The sequence below is a fragment of the Sipha flava genome, unplaced genomic scaffold, assembly GCF_003268045.1.
Source record: "Sipha flava isolate LNK unplaced genomic scaffold, YSA_version1 235_pilon_pilon, whole genome shotgun sequence".
NCBI classification, from domain to species: Eukaryota; Metazoa; Arthropoda; class Insecta; order Hemiptera; family Aphididae; genus Sipha; species Sipha flava.
The window spans coordinates 488,234-496,041 of NW_020272876.1; the positions used below are offsets into that span (position 1 = coordinate 488,234).

The 7,808-nt window shown below is 26.0% G+C and overlaps 1 protein-coding gene across 2 annotated transcripts in view; it reads right to left on the minus strand.

The window, feature by feature from the left end:
- LOC112683756 (homeobox protein engrailed-2a-like) overlaps window positions 1-6,975 on the minus strand; it is a 61,795-nt gene extending 54,820 nt beyond the window's left edge. Inside the window, exon 1 of one of the 2 annotated variants that reach the window (XM_025554917.1) lies at window positions 6,518-6,974. The gene's annotated coding sequence lies outside the window, so the exon portion shown is untranslated. Of the gene's footprint in view, window positions 1-6,517 lie in introns of both variants that reach the window. The other variant, XM_025554918.1, reaches the window with a different exon arrangement.
- Window positions 6,976-7,808: the final 833 nt, after the last annotated feature.

The following is a 7,808-nucleotide window of genomic DNA, read 5'->3' on the forward strand; positions in this document are numbered from 1 at the left end:
AATTTAAATAATTAATAATCGATTTGTTTTTTATAATATAGTATAGGTATTGCGGTCATACAATAGCACTACAAAAAATGTTTAATACGCGTTACATATATATATAAATATATATATGTTAAGCACAGATTCGTTTTGATATTGTTTCTCATATGTTTAATAAATGTTTTCAGCTACTGGAACATTTTTAAAAACATTTTAAAAATTGTAACAGTTTTCGATTGAAATATACGTTGTATGAAAACTAATAGTACAAAAATATATAAAATACTATCAGTACAGTATTCGCGTATAGGTATAGATACCTATCTGTTTCGTTTTATCCATATCAGTAATAAATTATTATTGCGTACGCAGATGACGAAGGTATATTTATTAATACAAAATAAAATAGTACTAAACATACTATAATATGTTATTCGTATAGTGTATGTTTTATAATTCTATTTTCAGACGTGTCATTACGTGGATAAAACAAACATATATTTTTAATCTAAAAATGGCACGAAACTTTTACAAATAAAAGTAATATACATTAAAATAAAAAATAATATAATAATTAATATACGACGAATCGTAGAGCCATTATACTCGTAATTTGATGATTTTATAATATATTCATATATAGTATACTGCTTAAGCCATCCGAATAATTTAAAAAAAAATATGTTCTTACCGTTTAATGTTTTTTATAGTTTTTAGACATGTCTGTATAAACATGGAATACTTTGATAAGATTGTTATTATTATAATTTGTATTATTAGTATAATATACATTTTTAATTAAAAATGTATAAAATGAGCAAATAATACATTTTATATCTAATAATATTAACTTAAAATTCAAACATCTTGTAAGTTACATTTTATTTAGGTAAATTTGAAATTGGTAGTATATAAAAATACTATGTAATATAAAAATGTACAAGTACATTAAAACAAATCAAATGACCGAAAATACTAAAACACGCTCTTTAAATAAAAAAACATTGAAAAATGCAAAACAAACCTGAAAAAATGCAAAATAAAATTGTCTGTTTTTAAGTGTCTGTTGCATATAACAAATTATGTACTATAAAAAAAGTACATAGCCTAAGATCATGGGGAAAAAAATGCATTTTGCATTGAAGTCCGGGTCCTAGTTATTACCCTTGGCTCACGCGATTTATATCTTAAATAAATTATATTAGATAATGTGTAATGCTTATATATAAACATATATATAAAGATTGTCTACTATATATATATATATATATATATATATATATATAGTAGACAATCTTTATAGTAAGGGAGTTACCCGTTTCCGCCAAAAATGAAAAAGGTACGATTCCCGTTTTCACCAAAAGCCATTTCAGCCAAAAAAATTTGGAAACCACTGGTTTTATTTTTTAAGCAATATTGAATATATGTTATGGTGTGTGTAAAAGACATTTGTAATGTATAGGTACACTGATAATCTTCGATAATTATTGATGATCGTTAATAATAACGGTACACTGTTCGATACACTGTATCATAGTTTATTTATAATTCGCCCACAATAATTATCTGACAAATGTTAAATTCTTATATTTCAATTCAATATCTGTTCTGTTTGTCACCAGAATAACAACACCAACACTTTCTTACTTACTTACCGTTCTTAAAATGGAATTTATTGTAAGCAAAAGAGGTAAAACAATGTTGATTTTTGATGGGTTTAAATATTATATTATCAAAATATATATATATATATAAATATATCAAAATTAACAGTGCCCAAAATAATATAAAAAAAATTCCAAAAAACAAAAAAATATTAAACCGTTTAAAAACTACGGAAGACGCAATTACAAAAAAAAAATTCCAATGAAATTAGAATGTACACTTTTGTCAAAACTGTTTTCTTTAATTATAAGATTTTTAAAACCTGACCTATACTTAAGAATGTATTTTTTTAAAACTTGACATATACTTGTATTATAATTTATATTTTTTGTGACATTTTTAAATATTTAAAAATGACGATAAGTGTTTTTTCAAAACTCTATAGAGACAATATTTGGCCTATACTTATTTTATACTTTATAAATAGTTAAATAGAATAGACATATTATAATATGAAATGATGTAATATTTAAAAAAAACTCTAATATAATTGTGCCTATATTCGACAAATATATTTTTATTATCTACTTGTATTAAAATGTATAATGAAAGAATATATAACAATTGTACATGATTCTCAAACATCTTTTCACAAAAATACATTTTGGCGGAAACGGGAATCAACTTTTTCATTTCTGGCAAAATAGGGCTATGCGTAAATCAGGGAACCGAATTTTTTGGAGGAAACGGAACATAACCTATAGTAAATGTATTGAAAAATTATGTCCATGACTTTCTAATTGCACATAAATTAAGGGACTCTTTTTTTATTTAACCGACCAAGTAATGTGTGTCCAGGCCGCCACTTATTGCAATAGTGTAATTTATTATACCAAAATGATAGAAATTATAAGCCATTGTAGTAAAATTAAGAATTTTTTCATTGTTACTCTTTCTTAAAAAAAAAGCCGATACTTAAAATATGTTTGTACAAAAGAGAAAATTATACCTAATAGTACTGCCTGAAATACCTATTTTTAACTATATTAAGATAATTAATAATTAATGTATAGTGTATTATTAATCTAAGAAGATTTTCACAACTATAGTTATAGTAACATTATGTATTAGAAAAAAGGAAAAACTAATAACCCTTGTTATTGATATTTTTAAGTTCCATAAAAAAAAAAAGCTTTCACTTTTCGATATTGTCGATCATAATCAAATTTAAACCTTATAACAACCAACAATTATATCGCATTCTTGTATGAAATATCTTACTCGATTGAAACAATACATTGTAGTAAAATGTACATATTTTGTTTTTATTATATTAGTAATGATATGCGTGATATGTTTATATTGCATTGTATTTTCGTTGTTAATATAATATAAATTATCTTTAATATAATAAGATATAACAATATATGTGTGTGAACTCTACATAATTTAATAAGCCCTACTCATGAATTTCACTAAAAATAACATAAACGCATTATATGTAATCCAAAGTATTATACATTAATTATATACATAAACAAAAAAAAAAAATAACTCGTTATATAGATAAATGATCAACAACTATTCTCAAATAAAAACCATTATTCTAGTTCAATGAAAAACAAATAGACGGAATATAGACGACATATATATAACGACATATTGAATACATTTATTTTTGTAGTAAAAAACATAGTTTAATTGCAATACGTGTAATAATCAAATAAAGAAAGAGTCCAATCTTAGCAATGAAAATTCTGAGAAAGAGTAATAATATTTATTTTTATTAATAAATAATATACGTAAATAAAATGATATGATCTTTCTGATATTTCTTCTATTTCTTTTTTTGCATAACTATGAATTTGTTAATACCTGATTTAATAAATTTGTATATAATTGTGGAAACTTTTAGTTGCAATTCCAGTAAAAAAATAACATAAATCATCTTTAAAAAATTTTAAATAGATTTCTGAATGAATTAATCTAATTAAAATATTTTAGATATGTACTTATATTCAATTATAATAGTTATTTTTTAAACCTAATAAAATATATACACATTAAACTATCTACAACATTACCAAGTTTAATATAGTTTCAAAAATGATATTATTAAATCAATAAAGATCTTATTAGCTAAAAATATAATAAACTAATTGATTAATAATGTAATTAATAAAATTTAACAGAAAACCTTTATAATTATATAATTTTAAATTGGAAATTGTCTATTTAAAAATGATTTCTATTGTAGCGTCACATAAGTATAATTTAAAAATAAAGTCTTTTAGTATTGAATATTAACATATAATAAACAATACTACCTTACAATAATCTATAGAAATATCTATAGAAATTAATTATAGAAATTATAAATACAAGTAAAAAATAAAATAAAACTTCAAAATTAAGTATAGTAAAATTCAGTATAGAGTTTTAAATAGTATATGACAGACAATTTTTATAAGAATAACAGTACCTTAACATTTAAACTCATTCGTAAATGACTAATAATTTAAAAGTAATGAACTTATGATATTATAATAGCATAAGCAGTATCATACTGCTAGTACGTCATTTTTAATATACAAGTACAAAAATAAATAAACCACTATTAATTATACTCTAAGACGATGATTGTAATTTATTAAAATTATTTTAAACAAGTTTTTTTTACATTTGAGATTAATAAATTGATAACATTAAACATTTTTTTTTTTTGTAATTTTGGAAAACAGGTGTACTTTGCTTAAAAGTGACAACATGAAGTTTTAAATGAGAAATGTCAAATTTGTCAGATAATAATTAATATGGTATGATAAATGTATATGAACATTAAATTAAGTACAAATATTATGTATAATTTGAGAATTTTGAATTGTTTTAAAAAAATAAATAAATAAATATTGTACATTTAATTAATTACACTACATATATAAAAAAGTAAATACTTAAAAGTGATACGAGTTTGATAAGTAAAAAATATGATTTAATATTCACAATATTGTATTTGGCTAAGAAATATTTAAATTACATATTCTGTATAAGTAGTTACTTACAAAGCCCTACATTGAATCAAGAAAACCAATATCTATAAATGATTTTCTATATTACATTAATTATTTCTAACAATATAATAGTAATATTTTATCTTGGATTGACAAAAATTGAAAAGTATAGACGTGTACAATAATGATGATGTGGTAAAATATTATATGTAAGTATCCTTATAAGTAGTATAACCTTGCGTATTGAATTAATTAAATCAATTGTATGTTGTCAATCATTTATCAGTATATAAGTATAATATAATATATATACCTTAATCCATCAAACGTTCTGCTTTACAAAGTGATTTGTGATTTATATTTTTCCACACTTTTACGTATTTACTTTCATCATTATTTACTCATACATAAAATATAATCTGAGTGAATGCACACTTAGTTCAAAAAATATGCCTTACATGAATATATTATTCAATTACTAATTAGTTGTATAATTTAGACATTTTTAGTAAAAATAAATAGCATATTGTTGCCTGCAAATGCGTATTTATTATACACAATATGTAATCCTTGGGCTTTTAACTACAGAAATACTTCCAAAGATTTTTAGTTGCAGAATAACATAAATTAAATTATTAATATTTATACAATATAAAATATCTAAAAAATAAATAGTATATATAATATATATATATATATATATATATATATACTATAGGTATGTAATACAAATAATCTTAGGAATATTTATGATTTTTTTAATTTTAATATTTTGATTAGGATTTTGGTTATTTACCATTATGTATAAAATTAATTTATTAAATAATTAAAGTTAAATAAAAATATATTTCAATTATTTTCTATAATTTAATAATATTGAATGAAGAATTAATGGATAAGTGATTGACTATTAATTGACTTTATGGATTATGTATATAGGAAGCCTAATAATGGTGTAATTAAAATCAAATTGTTGTTCATAAATATTAAAATAACCTACATTTTGATTGAAAACTAACATTAAAAATAATTATAATCTCTAGGTTTCTTAGAAAAATTCGTATAAACGTCTTCCGTATTATGAAAGTACCTACATTTCATATAGATTATTTTATGATATAGTGATATGCTCACTATATTAATCTAGAAAATACTGTTTCTTGATTCTTAAAAAAATTAAAAAAATACAAGTAAATACGTAAGAATTAAGATTTTAAAAATCAATATTTTATTGACGTATTTATAATATTATACACCAGCTTATATACACACGTATAATATTTAACTTGAAAAATTACATAACTATATAGATATTAATCTTTATATACTATAAATATAACAAATTCGTTATTTTTACCCCACCTTCTACTTATTTATTTATTTATCTTAAATATAACATTTATTTTTAACATCTATGTTCAAATTTAGTCATGGAATACATTTTGAATTAATGTAGAATATATTTTAATTATATAAAGGTACAAATCAAAAATAATCAATAGTTCAATGGTAGTCGATCTTAAATAGTTACTTTTAATTTAGTGGTTAAGCGGTGAATTCAAAAAAAAAGTTTCTAGATAAATAATAATGGCTATTTTATTTTCATATATCACAGTGTTTGTCAAAAATTCTAGATATATAAGTGACCATTGTTTATAATGAAATACATATCTACATTATAATTTAATAACATTGGGCTGATGTATTATTTATATGAATGTAATTTCCTTTTGGAAGGCTATATTATAAAGTGATTGATTTCGAAGAAGAATTATAAGTTGATTATATCTAGTCGGCTTAATAACTACTTATTGTATTTTCTATAAATACCTAACATTGGCGACTTAACATAAAAGATTATTTCGTCCATCGTCATAACAATAACCAGAATATATATAAAAAAAATGTATAATTACCGGTACGCGTTGTGTGTTACTGAATGCAATGCCGTATACGATGATGCACCAATTAATTCCTCAATAGTTTCCCAATGAGCAATCAACGCTATGCAGACCACACGAGAATGCTGTTGAATCTTCGTTTCGGCGATGTAGCGTTGGCGTGAGAGCTTAATGATGCCATGGTTTTTACGACGACTAGAACGGCATAAACAAAGGTTGAAATTCGTCCGTTGTTCAGGAAAAAAATGATGAAACGACGTGTTGCGGAAAAATACGTGCGCAGCGTACACTTCTGGCCACGATATTAATAATATTAATAATAATAATAATAATAATACTAGTGGTTGTAACGCGTATGCGTGTACGAATGCGTAACTTCTTTGATCTGACTGGAGCGCGGGAGACTAGGTGCACTCGCTTCTGCGAGGACCTGATGACCGGACGGACGGGCGTTCGACGGACGGATGAGGCGGCGGCGGTGGTGGAGCGGCGGTTGCCGCCCCTCGGGCGGCGGGGGCATGGGGGGGCCGAACCGTCAACGGGAAGGGGCGAGGCGGGAAAATGGCGTCGGTCGACAGATCGCCGCCCACCGGGGACCGTGTTGGAGTTCTGTTCCGGGAAGGGGACAACAACGACGAGCGCGTGCGCGCGCGATGGCATGCACACACCAATGGACGTCAGCGGCGGCAACGGTGACGACGGCGTCGTGTGTGGTCTTCGCCGCAGCCGCCGTACTATTATATACATCGCGCGTACCCTCTCCGTCACACACAACACTTGTACATAATAAATTGCATAATATAAAATAAAATAAAACCTTCCACATCTCCCTGGCCTTTTCTCCGTCTCACTCAATCTGTCTCCTTTTCTCGCGATCATCGCAGATGCCGCCTCGGTACAATATCATATTATGTATATGTATAATATAGCTATGTGCTCTTGTCGTCGTTTCGCCGCGGCCGCTATCTATCTGTTTCTCGTGTACATAAATAAATCTCTATACATATATATATATTTTTTTTTCCCCTCGTGTAATATATTTGGAATCACTTTTCGGATTTCTGTTGTGCAAGTGTACGTGCATTAATACACGTAGGTGAATACGTTTTTTCAGACGACGGCAATACACGCACACACGCACGAAAACACACACGGTTATACGGTACACTTGAAAACGACCGCCGCACCGGACCGACCAACATTACCCGCGTTTACATTTCGATCCACGAACGTAATAATAATAAAAATAAAAAAATGACTCGTAGCGTTGCACCGTCTCGCCGTAGCACGAGGGATCCGGACGCGT